General features: G+C 37.6%; 1 non-coding gene across 1 annotated transcript; it reads left to right on the top strand.

Annotated features, from left to right (window-relative positions):
- The first annotated feature begins 15,860 nt into the window (after positions 1-15,860).
- LOC141694111 (small nucleolar RNA R71) lies at positions 15,861-15,967 on the top strand. Its single transcript, XR_012563440.1, has one exon. It is a non-coding gene; the product is annotated as a small nucleolar RNA R71 (small nucleolar RNA).
- The last annotated feature ends 276 nt before the right edge of the window (positions 15,968-16,243 follow it).

Genomic DNA, 16,243 nt, shown 5'->3' with positions numbered 1-16,243 from the left:
ACCAAGAGATTCAAACGGCATGTCCAGCTTTCGCTTCCAGGGAGAAGTGTTCAGATATTGTAATTGCTCGTTGTCATCCTCATCATCACTGTCAAAATCCCCCACTAAGGCCTTTTCCAATACATCAGACATTAGCATGCGATCGAGTTCCGAAGTAACCGCAGAATCAATCACATCCACTTTTAAGCACTCCTCATCTTCTGTAGGGAATTTCATTGCCTTGAATACGTTGAAGGTCACATCCTGATCTTGTACCCGCATCGTAAGTTCACCTTTCTGCACATCTATTAAGGTACAGCCAGTAGCCAAGAAAGGTCTTCCCAAGATTATGGGAATCTTCTTATCTTCCTCAAAATCCAGAATAACAAAATCTGCAGGAAAGAAGAGCTTATCCACCTTGACTAGCACATCCTCCACTATGCCCCTTGGGTAAGTAATAGAACGATCAGCCAATTGTAGAGACATGTATGTGGGTTTTGGATCAGGCAAATCCAATTTTTTAAAGATCGACAACGGCATCAGATGGATGTTTGCTCCCAAATCACAAAGACACTTGTCAAAAGTCAACTTTCCAATGGTGCAAGGAATGGTGAAGCTACTTGGATCTTTCAGCTTTGGAGGTAACTTTTGCTGCAGAACAGCGCTGCATTCTTCCGTGAGAGCAATGGTCTTAAGGTCATCCAGTTTCACCTTCCTTGAAAGAATATTCTTCATAAACTTCGCATAACTAGGCATTTGCTCCAGAGCCTCAGCGAAAGGTATATTGATGTGAAGTTTCTTGAACACCTCCAGAAACTTACCGAACTGTCTATCCAGCTTTTGTTGCTGCAATCTATTAGGAAAAGGTGATGGAGGATAGAGCTGTTTCTCCCCTGTATTACCCTCAGGCAGAGTGTGTTCAACAGTAGTCTTCCTTGGTTCCGCCGCTTTCTCCTTTTGCTTAGCTTCTTCATCTCTAATTTCAGCTTCTCCTTCTTTTGGCTTTTCAGCATCAGCCACTTTCCCAGACCTTAAGGTAATAGCCTTGACTTGCTCTGTAATAACCCCAATTTTTGGGAAATTTTTGAAACCCTTATGAATAGTGTTTTTGCTGAATGAGAAAACTTTTTATGCCACACTATGTAGGGGTTCTGATATGGATATTCTGAGATTTTATTAGTACTTTATATGGGATATAAGTGTATGTAAAGATCGTCAGAATCCAAATCTGAACACTTTGATTTTTTCCGGAAATACACTAGATACGGAAAGATTTGAGAAAAAGGTAACAGGATAAAAAGGATTTAAATTAAAGAATTATAGGAGAGGATCATAAAAGGAATATAATATATTGAGAAAGGTTAAGGGAACCTAAGTAATAAGATCCCGGGTATGATCCTTCAAACGATAAACGAAAACGAAAGTTAAGCGAACCGTATAACAGATCAGCGGTCATTAGGCAAACAATTAGGAAGTTAATTAAAGGGATTAGAGAGGATGATGTCACCCAACCAATGAGAAGAGGACAAGGAGGGGAGGATGACATCATGAGGATGACACAAGCATGACATGGGAAGGAAGGAGATGTGGTGGCTTTTTAACCACACAAAATCAAGGGCAACTAGGTAATTTACTAAAACAAACACAAAAATCAAACCAACCAAGCCAAGCAAATCATTTTTCATCAAAATCAAAAAGAAACCAAGGCATTGTTCTTCATGCTCTCGGCCAAAACAGAACCAGAACACTAAAACTGCTGTATCTCCTTCATTTCTCACTCAAATATTGTGTTCTATAGCTCATTGGAAAGGTATTGAGATGGCCTACAACTCTTGTTCACAAGTCTCGTCCAAATAATCATGGTAAGACCCTCATTTTTACAGTTCTTTAAATCGGACTTTTAGAAACTTCAAAGCCTAACTTTGTGTTCTTGATTTCTTTGGAAAGATCAAGCTTGTAGGAGGCTCCCTAAGGCTTCCTAGCAACTTAACACCTCCTAAGGAAGGTATAAACTTCAAACCCTAGCCTTTACTTTATTTGTTAGTAAGTTTAATGGTTGGTGTTGTGAAATGAGAAGCATGGATTGTGATTATTAGTAGTTTGGTTTGATTTGGAAGTGTTTTTGGTAATTGAAGCTTGATTATAGTTCATAGGTCTTGATTGTGGTTGTTTGAGTTGAAAACCTTGGAGATTATGGACTGATGTGGTATGGTTTAGGTGAAGTTTTATTGTATTGATGGTTATGAGTTGGTTGGTGGTTAATCGGAGTAGTTTAAACATTGGTAATCGCGTAAACATAGCCGTCGTAAAGTCCGATTTTCTTTGGACTGTTTTTGTGCATAACATTAGGACCCAAGAACCCCCTGCTAGATTATGACCACTGCCATGTTTAGATAGCTCATGTTACGAGCTTCGTTTTGATATGTAGTTCGTTCGATTCCGATGCACGGTTTAGGAGAAACGACCGTTTCAAGTAACGGCGTTTCGCGAACGAAACTTTTTCCCTCGCCTTACTTTGAAACATAGGTTAAAGACCAAAAAGGGTTAATTAATGCATGAAACATTTATGGTAAGTGTGTTAGGCAGTTGGTAAGACACTCGCGAAGGAATCGCCTTAAAACTCGTAAAGGTTAAATTATTAAAAATGGTGGAGCCGAGGGTACTCGAGTGACTTAAGAGAATCAGTAAGCGCAAAACGAGCGTTAGAGTCTGAGTTGGTTAGAGTATAGATTTACAAGTGACTTTGGTTTAATTCCAACTTACTTGTTGTTTATAGGTTACCAGACTCGTCCCGAGCCATTCGTAACCCCCAGTCGCTCAGGCAAGTTTTCTACCCGATATACTGTTGTTGTGATGTAAATATATGTATATGCATTATCTTGTGATAGTGCATGATTGTTATTAGCAAATTTTGCGATATATTGGAGCATGCTGATATGGTATATATGCATGTCTGTTTCGTAATCTGGTTATCTATCTGTTGATTTCAATGCTTATAGTTGCATAATACCTATGCTAGAAATAAGCAAGTAGTTGCGTATACCCTTAGTATAGGGGATAAAAGGTGAACATATTTCTAAACCGGGAGTCGATGTTCCCGAGTATATTATATATATATATATATTTATATATATATGGATATAGTTTTTAAAACTATGGATCGAATAAGGTTTATTCGATACCTTTATTTTACTTAATTGAATATTAATTTGAGTATTCATTCGAGGGCTTATGACTCAGTTTATTTTATTATTTGAATATTATTTGAATATTCATTCGAGGGCTTATGACTCAGTTTATATTATTATTGAATATTACTTGGATATTCATTTGAGGATGTATGACTCCTTTATTTTATGAATATTATTTATAGTATTCATTCGAGGTATTATGACTCCGCTTATTACTTAATAATATTCTTTATTGTATTAAAGAATAAGGTGTCGATAATCAAACTTACTTTTGATTATTCAAATAAAGATATTACTTTCGTATAAGTATATCTTTGATTATTTGCTATTCATTTCAAGTATAAGTTTTAATACTTCTACTTCAATTATTTTATAAAGATTATTCTTTATGGGAATATTATTTAAATAATAATATTCAGACATTTTCTAAATATTCTGGGGACTGATTTACTTCATTAAATCAGCTTCACTCCAAACATTCTTAAAAATGTTTTGCGAGTCTTCAAAATGATTTTTTTAAAAGTTAGAGCGGATCCCAAAACTCATTTTTTTAAGATCCTCCTTTCGAAGGGGATTTAAATACTCGCTCAAAACCTGAGGGATCCGGCTCTGTGGTGTGTTTTATATTCGCAACAAGGTTGCTGTTTTGATAAATGAATTGATTACTTACCCAACACTCGGGAAGTAAAATTCTTGGAACAAGTTAATCCATTAACAGGCATCGCCTGGGAAATATCGGTGAGTTCTCCTTTCCAAATAGATACGACTTCTTGGTGGAGCCGTATCAACAAGTTTCTACTTGGGGAAAGTGGGGACAAGCTTTACGTTTCAGAGTCATGGATTTCATCTGAACTAGGAGTGGCGTAAGTGGCCGAGTAGCGCCGGCCCAGCCTTATTATATTGGCCCAAATGGCCTGGAAGTTCCGCTAAGGCGGTCCATTCCTTAGGAGTTCAGTGTTCGGTTGACAAGTAAATCCGACAGGTTCTCCTCTACATGTAGAAAATGGTGGGGTTGTACTACTACGACTGATCATCGTAAGTGGTCTTCCTGGCGCGGAAAACTCCCGTAATGAGTTCATCATCCAATTGGATAATTTCTGCAACACTACCCAGAGCACTTCAATAGAAAGGCTACGGTTGGGCGATTGTTGAGTGTTGGCAGGGTCAAGTTTTCAAAATAATGTTTACATCAAATGAAGTATCTCGTAACTTCATTTTATTTTGATAATATTTTAAAGATTTAATCTATTCAAATCTTGTCTTATAGTCTCATCTATGTGATGAACTTTTGAAGCTAATTATAACTTGAACGGTGGTAGTTCAAGTAGTATTTGGGAAATATATAAGTATATTGGGGTATCTTGTAACTTCATCTTTTAAACTTATATCTAATTAATAATTGTCTTATGAATAACAAAGATTTTCAGAAAAATGTTGAGACAAGGTTAGATATATGAGATCACCTTGCAACGATATTTTTTTTTATACAGTTATACACTGGGACTTTGTGTATATTGTGCATGGAAGAGGACTTCCAATATTTTGAAAAGTATATATGTATATATATATACTGAATATTTTGCGACTTCATTGCATTAAGATATCAACTTGGTTCATTTCTTTTGACCAAGACTTTCATGAGTACTATGAGAAGGCTCGTATATTGTTAATCATTATACATATTATTTTGGTGGGCTTGCTGCTCACCCTTGCTTTCTTCTTTCATCACACAACATCAGATAGACAAGATGAACTGGACCAAGCTCCCGATTCGCAAGAGGTTAGGAGACGTTCCGCAGTTTTCTAGAAGCACTGATGCCGCCATAGCTGAGGTAGGAACTACCAATAGGCTAGGCTTTCAACTTTTGATGTATCAGATTATGTATATTTATGAATTGTAATAATGGCAAAGAAATGTAAATTTATTCAGAAACCTGTTTAAGGTGTATTGGCATATAATTGTGGAATAAAATGACTTGTGGTTATTTTTGGATATTCATCTCTGAGACTATAACTTGTGGTGTGTGTGTTTATTGTGGGGTCACAGTACAGAGTAGTTGATTATTTATTAAGATTGGGTGTTGTTAAGGGAAATGGAACTCGTGACAACCCGGATCCCCGACCCCGGATTTGGGGGTGTTACAGAAATGGTATCAGAGCTAAGCGTTATAAACCTCAGAGATGATGGGACGTTAAGATAATAAATTCACTAAGATAATAAGAACTCTTGCCAAGTTCATAGTCGGACTACCTAACGTAGTACTGACAGTTAAAACCCTTATGGGAACCCTTATAAATGTAGCGATAGAAGCGTAGTTCGTTATCGTATATGGTAGCGGGACTCTGAACCCTGAAGTTGAGGAACATCAACGCGATGATGTTTTATTACTAATTGGAGATCAGATTGTGGATCCAATAGAGCGTCCTAACGCAGGACCGGATGATGTTGATATTGAGGATGTAGCAGTTGAGGATGTTGTCCTAGAAGGGATAGTTGCTGAGGAGGATCCCATGGAGGATCCTGACGAGATTGGATAAAGGACCACTGATGAATTGATGACCCTGGTTGGGTCGACTACCAGAGGTTCGTTCAAGTTTGTAAAGATAGTAGCCCCTTTAACGCGGCTTACTCGTAAGATTGAGAAGTTCGAATGGACAGAGAAATGCGAGAACAACTTTTAAGAACCGAAGCAAAGGTTGGTGACGTTCCCAATGTTGGCGTTGCCGGATGGAAAATGAGATTTTGTGATTTGTAAGTGACGCTTCGCATAAGGAATTAGGGTGCTTCTTATATAGCACAGCAAGATAATCGCGTCTGCGTCAAGATAATTAAGGGAATTTAAAATTCGATATCCCCACCCATGAGCTTGGGCTCGTGGCAATAGTTTTGCCCTAAAGATTTGAGGCACTACTTGTATGGAGAGAAGTGTGAGATTCACAAACCATAGGAGCTCTAGTACATTCTTACGTAGAAAGAGCTCAACATACGCCAGAGGAGGCGGTTAGAGCTAATCAAGAATTATGATTGGGAGATTCTTTATCATTCGGGGAAAGCCAATATGGTGGCTGATGCCCTTAGTAAAAAGGAGAGACTCAAGATGATAATGTCTTTTGGAGAGTTTATAAGAGATTTTGATAAAATGGAAATAGTAGTGAAGGTAACCGGAGCCGGTACCGAAAAGCTGTTTGAGATAGCAATACAGCCCGAAGTATTGGAAAAGAACATATTGTGCCAGTAAAAGTGATGAATGAAGGCAGATAGCCAACAAATAGGTATGAGATTAATACCGAGAGAGATGATAAGGGAATAATGAGGTATTCCTATAGAATTTGGGTTCCAAAGGTTTAAGAGCTTAAAGATGAAATCTTAGATGAAAGCTAGTTTGAGGAATAAGAGTTAGAGCAAACCCTGAACGTGATAGTCAGGGAGGTTGCCACCAAGACAAAAGGAACCCATAACATGATCAAGTGGAAAATGAGGATTTAAATTATGTAAGATGACCCCAATTATGGGGAGTAGGAAGAAATATTTAGACTGAGGAAACAAAAGTCGAGTAAGGACAGGAGACCCGAGATGGTACCCCTATACGGCAATTCATGGACCTGTCTAAAGAGAACTTAGACTATTATCCCCAACCACCACCCTGAGGAGACAGTGCGGTGGGAAATTCTTTCATGACCTTTAAGTCGCTAAGCTCTCAGAGTTCCAAGGAACAAGCTGACCCAGTCGAGGCAAGAGCCTGGCTAAAGGAAATAGATGAATCATTTGAGATTCTAAATGATTGACGAACCACAAAAGACTGTTTTGTCACTTACCCTCCTAAGAGAGAGACCACCCGCTGGTGAAAGGCCAAGGAAGGCACGGAGCAAGAGATTATAATAAACTGATTTAAGTTCAGTCAATTGTTTTCAGGAAAGTACTTCCCAAGGTTATGGAGATAGTGTAAAAGCTTAAGAGCCAGAACAAAGGCAGACGGGTATGATGAATTATGAATCTAAGTTGTAAAAGTTATCAAGATTCATTCTGAAGACACGAATCCAGAATGAAGGGATGTTTGAAATCAATGCTTATGTTGTGTTGGTTCATGAAATAACGATAAGAGAAAGGAATATAAAGGCAAGAGAGTTTGAGGAATGATAAGGGAGTTGGGTATGAGAAAACCCTAAAGACTCGTAGAAATAGAAATAGAAAAGTAGGTAATCGTCCGGATGAGAGTGATTCACCATGAGTTAAATTGATGGTTGAAGGTATAAGAGATACATATATTTTATCCCCTGTAAGTTGGGAAGATTCGAGGAAACCTTGAGATAATTCGAAGGATAAATAATGAGACGCGGATAGACTGAGGAGACAAGAAAGTAAGAAATTAAGAAAATTGGGTGAAGGAAGTGACCTTCAAGAAGGTAAAGTGTAAGACCGGTGGCATGATACCCAGAAAGGGAGACGCCAGATATGAAAGATATCCCAACATTGAGATGACTGTTGAGATAAACAACGAAAGTAAATAAGGAATTATTAAGAAGAAGTTCACGTTGAACATGACCAATATCTTCCAGAACATCCATGTTATCATTACCAAATCAAGAAAGAAAAGTGGATGACCATTGTTATCTTTTGGAGGCCATATGGATTGACCTCAATTTGAATAAGGATGCTATTATGAAGTTAGGTATAGACTATCGAGGTGGGAATGATTGAATAAGACACCCTTATCAGGGATATATGACTTGATTTATCCATGGAAGGATGCATGTACCTTTTAAAGGTGGAATTAAGGATAGAACATCGGTAACTTAAAATGAATCCTAGGGGAATGCATAAAGGTTGGAATTTCACCCTTAATAGGGACAGTATGAGTTTTGACAGTATGATTTGGAAAGGGTTAATGTAGCAATAACCTTTAAGAATCAGTGGAGAAATTTTTCAGAAGTATATAGACAATGGTTCTAGTAATAGTAAATGGTATTTTAATATGCCCTATATCTAGGGAATACAGGAGGAACGATTGAAGGATAACCTTAGAGGTTTTACAAGGAGAAAGGTAATATTCAAAATTTTCAAGAATAGAAATGTTGATAAAGGAAATATGACATAATTATAATGTTGCCAAGTGGGGCACGTGTTAAACCACGAGAAAGTATGGATCGAACCAGTAATGGTCGAAATTATTCAGGGCAATTAGGACTTAAGATAAAAGATGTTCTAATTATGATTGAGAGTCAGTCATGACAGTGATTAACCTCTAAAGACTGAGGCAATAACTTATGAAAAAATGGTGATTTTTTTTTTTACTCATCAGATTTTAAGGAAAGCATTTTCACATAAGCTGTGATTGAAATAAGGTAGAAAATTTATTTGGAGATGGTTAAAGTGACATTGACTGTAAGGAAATTTTACTATCAGGAAAGGCCAAAGAGGTGGCCGACACTTTAAAGGTAAGAGGATAATTATAGGCGCTTGTGCCAAAAGAATACAGTGATGATGGTTAAAACTGTGAAGGTTGTATTATGGTTTGGAAGATTGACATTCCTTCTGATGACTGTGCAATACCCAGCCGTAATAGTAGTTGGTAAAGGTTTAATTTGTGTAATCGCCATGAACGGGCTATCTATCTTAGAAGGTCCTATCTTGAGATAAGCCAGGACCATGTTTCAAAAAGGACCAAACAAACCTTTGAGTTAAGTCTTCTATTGAAGGCATATGATTAAGAATGGTATTAACCTGCTATCGTTGCTTTAATTGAAACTCTTCTGCAATTTTATCTGCTTCATGTCATGTATGTATGTCAGGATCAGGAGTGTTCTTCATGAATCAGAAATGGTGATTATGTTACCTCCCTAGAAGGATTTGATACGACATGTATGGACTCCGTATGGTTAGCTATTAAGATTTCATGGAAAGTGAATGATGACAGTGGGTCAGTGGTGGACCATAGTAAGGCAGCAATGATTCTGCGAGTAACGAGCTGATTACAACCGTGAGAGTTGTATTGGAATGGATGCTGAGATTGAGTACAACTAAACGGGTCGTGGTAGTGTATAAGTTATCATTGATAGACTAATTAAGTAGAGTATCTACCTATTGAATATTTATTCCCTCTTATGAAAAGAGAGTCGTATTACTATATGAGGAAGGTTACGGTGCAAACATAGAACTCTAGTAACGGTGATGTCTAAAATGAGATCCCAGGTTCGATTTTCGAAATCGAGGGAGTTTCAAAAGTGATTGTATATAAGCTCGAGGAAGAGCATGGGTCCATAGAATGATGGACGGAATAGAAATATTTAGGCATGGGAAATACGATGCTATAATACTTGATGCTGATATAAATATGTATATGTTTTGTTCTCCTATGACAAACCTCTATAGTTCAGAGGTAGGTTCCAAGCCAGATATTTTGTGGCAGTATATTTTTTTTATATATACAATTCTCTTCAGTTCGTTCTTTTCTCTTCTTTTCATTTCATGTAAGTTGAGAAGAACAACCCTTCCAGAAGGGGAGGTATTGCCGAATGACTGTCTATCTGTGTGATAGAAGCCTAGTAGGATACCAACTATTGTTTAATTGCTTGTCAAGTACTAAAGGCTGGCCACCTTCTGTACTAACTATGCGAGATAACAAGTGTTCATGATCATAGTGATCTCTCAATAAATTCTTTTACTTCTATATGAAGGATTAAGCTTTCGAAAATAGAAACAGCTGAAAAAGGAGTAGTAAAGTTATGGTGGTATTCAGAATGGGAACACATTCGTAATACTAAGGTTGACGTGGTTATTAAAAGGTTATAGAACGCTAACGAGCAAAAGTATAACCAGTATAATATTAGGAACGGAAGGTAGTAGCGATTACGAACTCGAAAAGAATGGGTATTGAGAAGCAAAAGCTCTAATGCTAAACGCTATAATGAGAGTCTGTGCAATAGACTTGAAAAAATTTGGAATGATCACTTAACGCGGATTTAGTTATATCACGACAATAGATCATATGTCATTATCGAGGTGTCACCTTATGAGATCCTTGAGGGAAGATAATGTCGATCTCCCTTATGTTAGGATGAAGTTGTAGAGCGCAAGATGCTCGGACCCGCAGTAGTCCAAAGGACCAGGGATATAATAGATCTAATCAGAGGACGGCTGGTAGTAACCCAAGATGGACATAAGAGGTATGCTGATTTGACTCAAAAAGGACAAAGAGTATGAAATAGGGGGCCTAGTAATGTTATAGGTATCCCCTTGGAAACCCTTGAAAAAGGATTGATGAGGTTCGGAAAGAAAGGAAAGCTAAGTCTATAATTTGTTGGACCCTTGGATATATTAAGACGTTTGGGAAGTTAGCATATGAGCTAGCCCTACCCCCGAACCTGTAGCAAGTTCATAACGTGTTCCACGTATCAATGTTAAGGAAGTGTAATTCGGATGCCAGACAAATAGGGGCATATGAGCGCATAGACATGCAACCAGACGTAACCTATATGGAGCAACCAGGAAGGGTATAGAGTAAAAAGGAACGAGTGCTTAGGAGAAGGGTTATCAAACTAGTAAGAGTTTGATGGTAGAACCACAATGTGGGAAAATTTACTCGAGAGTTAGAAAGTGCAATGCTAAGAGAGTATCCCTATTCATTTTCTATCTGATTCCGGGACGGAATCCTTTTAAGGAGGGGAGACTGTAATAACCCCAATTTTTGGGAAATTTTTGAAACCCTTATGAATAGTGTTTTTGCTGAATGAGAAAACTTTTTATGCCACACTATGTAGGGGTTCTGATATGGATATTCTGAGATTTTATTAGTACTTTATATGGGATATAAGTGTATGTAAAGATCGTCAGAATCCAAATCCGAACACTTTGATTTTTTCCGGAAATACACTAGATACGGAAAGATTTGAGAAAAAGGTAACAGGATAAAAAGGATTTAAATTAAAGAATTATAGGAGAGGATCATAAAAGGAATATAATATATTGAGAAAGGTTAAGGGAACCTAAGTAATAAGATCCCGGGTATGATCCTTCAAACGATAAACGAAAACGAAAGTTAAGCGAACCGTATAACAGATCAGCGGTCATTAGGCAAACAATTAGGAAGTTAATTAAAGGGATTAGAGAGGATGATGTCACCCAACCAATGAGAAGAGGACAAGGAGGGGAGGATGACATCATGAGGATGACACAAGCATGACATGGGAAGGAAGGAGATGTGGTGGCTTTTTAACCACACAAAATCAAGGGCAACTAGGTAATTTACTAAAACAAACACAAAAATCAAACCAACCAAGCCAAGCAAATCATTTTTCATCAAAATCAAAAAGAAACCAAGGCATTGTTCTTCATGCTCTCGGCCAAAACAGAACCAGAACACTAAAACTGCTGTATCTCCTTCATTTCTCACTCAAATATTGTGTTCTATAGCTCATTGGAAAGGTATTGAGATGGCCTACAACTCTTGTTCACAAGTCTCGTCCAAATAATCATGGTAAGACCCTCATTTTTACAGTTCTTTAAATCGGACTTTTAGAAACTTCAAAGCCTAACTTTGTGTTCTTGATTTCTTTGGAAAGATCAAGCTTGTAGGAGGCTCCCTAAGGCTTCCTAGCAACTTAACACCTCCTAAGGAAGGTATAAACTTCAAACCCTAGCCTTTACTTTATTTGTTAGTAAGTTTAATGGTTGGTGTTGTGAAATGAGAAGCATGGATTGTGATTATTAGTAGTTTGGTTTGATTTGGAAGTGTTTTTGGTAATTGAAGCTTGATTATAGTTCATAGGTCTTGATTGTGGTTGTTTGAGTTGAAAACCTTGGAGATTATGGACTGATGTGGTATGGTTTAGGTGAAGTTTTATTGTATTGATGGTTATGAGTTGGTTGGTGGTTAATCGGAGTAGTTTAAACATTGGTAATCGCGTAAACATAGCCGTCGTAAAGTCCGATTTTCTTTGGACTGTTTTTGTGCATAACATTAGGACCCAAGAACCCCCTGCTAGATTATGACCACTGCCATTTTTAGATAGCTCATGTTACGAGCTTCGTTTTGATATGTAGTTCGTTCGATTCCGATGCACGGTTTAGGAGAAACGACCGTTTCAAGTAACGGCGTTTCGCGAACGAAACTTTTCCCCTCGCCTTACTTTGAAACATAGGTTAAAGACCAAAAAGGGTTAATTAATGCATGAAACATTTATGGTAAGTGTGTTAGGCAGTTGGTAAGACACTCGCGAAGGAATCGCCTTAAAACTCGTAAAGGTTAAATTATTAAAAATGGTGGAGCCGAGGGTACTCGAGTGACTTAAGAGAATCAGTAAGCGCAAAACGAGCGTTAGAGTCTGAGTTGGTTAGAGTATAGATTTACAAGTGACTTTGGTTTAATTCCAACTTACTTGTTGTTTATAGGTTACCAGACTCGTCCCGAGCCATTCGTAACCCCCAGTCGCTCAGGCAAGTTTTCTACCCGATATACTGTTGTTGTGATGTAAATATATGTATATGCATTATCTTGTGATAGTGCATGATTGTTATTAGCAAATTTTGTGATATATTGGAGCATGCTGATATGGTATATATGCATGTCTGTTTCGTAATCTGGTTATCTATCTGTTGATTTCAATGCTTATAGTTGCATAATACCTATGCTAGAAATAAGCAAGTAGTTGCGTATACCCTTAGTATAGGGGATAAAAGGTGAACATATTTCTAAACCGGGAGTCGATGTTCCCGAGTATATTATATATATATATATTTATATATATATGGATATAGTTTTTAAAACTATGGATCGAATAAGGTTTATTCGATACCTTTATTTTACTTAATTGAATATTAATTTGAGTATTCATTCGAGGGCTTATGACTCAGTTTATTTTATTATTTGAATATTATTTGAATATTCATTCGAGGGCTTATGACTCAGTTTATATTATTATTGAATATTACTTGGATATTCATTTGAGGATGTATGACTCCTTTATTTTATGAATATTATTTATAGTATTCATTCGAGGTATTATGACTCCGCTTATTACTTAATAATATTCTTTATTGTATTAAAGAATAAGGTGTCGATAATCAAACTTACTTTTGATTATTCAAATAAAGATATTACTTTCGTATAAGTATATCTTTGATTATTTGCTATTCATTTCAAGTATAAGTTTTAATACTTCTACTTCAATTATTTTATAAAGATTATTCTTTATGGGAATATTATTTAAATAATAATATTCAGACATTTTCTAAATATTCTGGGGACTGATTTACTTCATTAAATCAGCTTCACTCCAAACATTCTTAAAAATGTTTTGCGAGTCTTCAAAATGATTTTTTTAAAAGTTAGAGCGGATCCCAAAACTCATTTTTTTAAGATCCTCCTTTCGAAGGGGATTTAAATACTCGCTCAAAACCTGAGGGATCCGGCTCTGTGGTGTGTTTTATATTCGCAACAAGGTTGCTGTTTTGATAAATGAATTGATTACTTACCCAACACTCGGGAAGTAAAATTCTTGGAACAAGTTAATCCATTAACAGGCATCACCTGGGAAATATCGGTGAGTTCTCCTTTCCAAATAGATACGACTTCTTGGTGGAGCCGTATCAACAAGTTTCTACTTGGGGAAAGTGGGGACAAGCTTTACGTTTCAGAGTCATGGATTTCATCTGAACTAGGAGTGGCGTAAGTGGCCGAGTAGCGCCGGCCCAGCCTTATTATATTGGCCCAAATGGCCTGGAAGTTCCGCTAAGGCGGTCCATTCCTTAGGAGTTCAGTGTTCGGTTGACAAGTAAATCCGACAGGTTCTCCTCTACATGTAGAAAATGGTGGGGTTGTACTACTACGACTGATCATCGTAAGTGGTCTTCCTGGCGCGGCAAACTCCCGTAATGAGTTCATCATCCAATTGGATAATTTCTGCAACACTACCCAGAGCACTTCGATAGAAAGGCTACGGTTGGGCGATTGTTGAGTGTTGGCAGGGTCAAGTTTTCAAAATAATGTTTACATCAAATGAAGTATCTCGTAACTTCATTTATTTTGATAATATTTTAAAGATTTAATCTATTCAAATCTTGTCTTATAGTCTCATCTATGTGATGAACTTTTGAAGCTAATTATAACTTGAACGGTGGTAGTTCAAGTAGTATTTGGGAAATATATAAGTATATTGGGGTATCTTGTAACTTCATCTTTTAAACTTATATCTAATTAATAATTGTCTTATGAATAACAAAGATTTTCAGAAAAATGTTGAGACAAGGTTAGATATATGAGATCACCTTGCAACGATATTTTTTTTTATACAGTTATACACTGGGACTTTGTGTATATTGTGCATGGAAGAGGACTTCCAATATTTTGAAAAGTATATATGTATATATATATATACTGAATATTTTGCGACTTCATTGCATTAAGATATCAACTTGGTTCATTTCTTTTGACCAAGACTTTCATGAGTACTATGAGAAGGCTCGTATATTGTTAATCATTATACATATTATTTTGGTGGGCTTGCTGCTCACCCTTGCTTTCTTCTTTCATCACACAACATCAGATAGACAAGATGAACCGGACCAAGCTCCCGATTCGCAAGAGGTTAGGAGACGTTCCGCAGTTTTCTAGAAGCACTGATGCCGCCATAGCTGAGGTAGGAACTACCAATAGGCTAGGCTTTCAACTTTTGATGTATCAGATTATGTATATTTATGAATTGTAATAATGGCAAAGAAATGTAAATTTATTCAGAAACCTGTTTAAGGTGTATTGGCATATAATTGTGGAATAAAATGACTTGTGATTATTTTTGGATATTCATCTCTGAGACTATAACTTGTGGTGTGTGTGTTTATTGTGGGGTCACAGTACAGAGTAGTTGATTATTTATTAAGATTGGGTGTTGTTAAGGGAAATGGAACTCGTGACAACCCGGATCCCCGACCCCGGATTTGGGGGTGTTACATGCTCTTTAGCTTCCTTCCTGCCTGGTACTTCCGTGTCACTGGGAAGAGTGTCAGGTTGATGATTGGACATTGCATTGGCTATTTGACCTATTTGGTTTTCCAAGGTCTTGATAGAAACTGCCTGACTTTTGCATAACAGCTTAAGTTCCTCAAAATCAGCACTAGTTGGTGCAGCTGCACTTCCCTGTTGAGGATATGATTGCCTTTGAGCATACTGCTGTGGTTGCTGGAATCCAGGTGGATTAAACTGTTTACTCACACCTTGCTGATATGGTGGCTGAATAGCATTCTGATTATTACCCCAGCTGAAATTTGGATGATTTCTGTTATTAGGATGATAAGTAGCTGGCACAGGCTGCTGTTGTCGCTGATAATTATTCACATACTGAACAGATTCGTTGACAAGAGAACACTGATCCGTAGCATGAGAATCTGCACAAAGCTCACAAACCATAGCTATTTGATTAACTCCATATGTAGCCAGAGAATCAACCTTCATTGACAGCGCTTGGAGCTGCGCTGTAATAGCGGTGGTTGTATTGACTTCCAGAATACCTGCTACCTTCCCAGGCATCATCCTCTGAGTTGAGTTTTGATGCTCATTTGCAACCATAGTCTCGATAAGATTATAAGCCTCAGTATAGCTTTTAGCCCATAAGGCGCCCCCAGCTGCTGCATCGAGCATGGGCCTAGATTGGGCCCCCAAACCATTATAGAAACCAGTGATCACCATCCAATCAGACATTCCATGATGTGGACACTTTCTTAACATTTCCTTGTAGCGTTCCCAAGCTTCGCACATAGATTCTGTAGGTTGCTGCGCAAACTGAGTAAGAGCACTCCTCATAGCAGCAGTCTTTGCCATCGGATAAAACTTCACCAGAAACTTTTGCGCAAGATCTTGCCAAGTAGTGATGGACCCAGTTGGTTCAGAATGTAACCAGTCCTTAGCTTTGTCCCTCAGTGAGAATGGGAAAAGCCTCAGCTTGATAGCCTCATCAGTCACGCCATTATACTTAAAAGTGCTGCAGATCTCGACAAAATTCCTTATGTGCATGTTGGGGTCTTCAGTCGCAGCCCCTCCAAAAGAAACAGAATTCTGCACCATCTGAATAGTGCCCGGCTT

Source organism: Apium graveolens, chromosome 10 (assembly GCF_009905375.1).
Source record: "Apium graveolens cultivar Ventura chromosome 10, ASM990537v1, whole genome shotgun sequence".
In the NCBI taxonomy this organism is placed as follows: domain Eukaryota; kingdom Viridiplantae; phylum Streptophyta; class Magnoliopsida; order Apiales; family Apiaceae; genus Apium; species Apium graveolens.
The sequence above is the reverse complement of the archived record's forward strand: the minus strand, read 5'-3'. Positions and strand labels throughout refer to the sequence as shown.